Below are 361 nucleotides of genomic sequence, written 5' to 3'. Positions count from 1 at the left end.
ATAAAGATTATTTTGGAAAGTTAATGAATTTTTTTATAATATAAATTTAAGCATGTTTATTAATTTTAATCGAATCTTTTAATAAACATGAATTAGTTAAATTAAACATGTAAATGTAAATAAGACTGAACGCCATGTTAATTTAGTTAGTGGCCCAAAGCAGGTGGGCATTTAGTCATTCATTGACATGCTCCTTTAACTCAACTTTGTGGCATGTGATTGGATTTCTAGTGTAAGTTGAAGACAGGAAACTCTGGAGAGGACTCCATTTAAATTTTTGTTAGTGTGCTGGTGAACTTGATTAGAAAAACAGAGATCACACAATCATCTCATAGTACTGGTTGTTACACTTGCTTGCTGA

Source organism: Dioscorea cayenensis, chromosome 3 (assembly GCF_009730915.1).
Source record: "Dioscorea cayenensis subsp. rotundata cultivar TDr96_F1 chromosome 3, TDr96_F1_v2_PseudoChromosome.rev07_lg8_w22 25.fasta, whole genome shotgun sequence".
NCBI classification, from domain to species: Eukaryota; Viridiplantae; Streptophyta; class Magnoliopsida; order Dioscoreales; family Dioscoreaceae; genus Dioscorea; species Dioscorea cayenensis.
Note: the sequence above shows the minus strand (reverse complement) of the source record.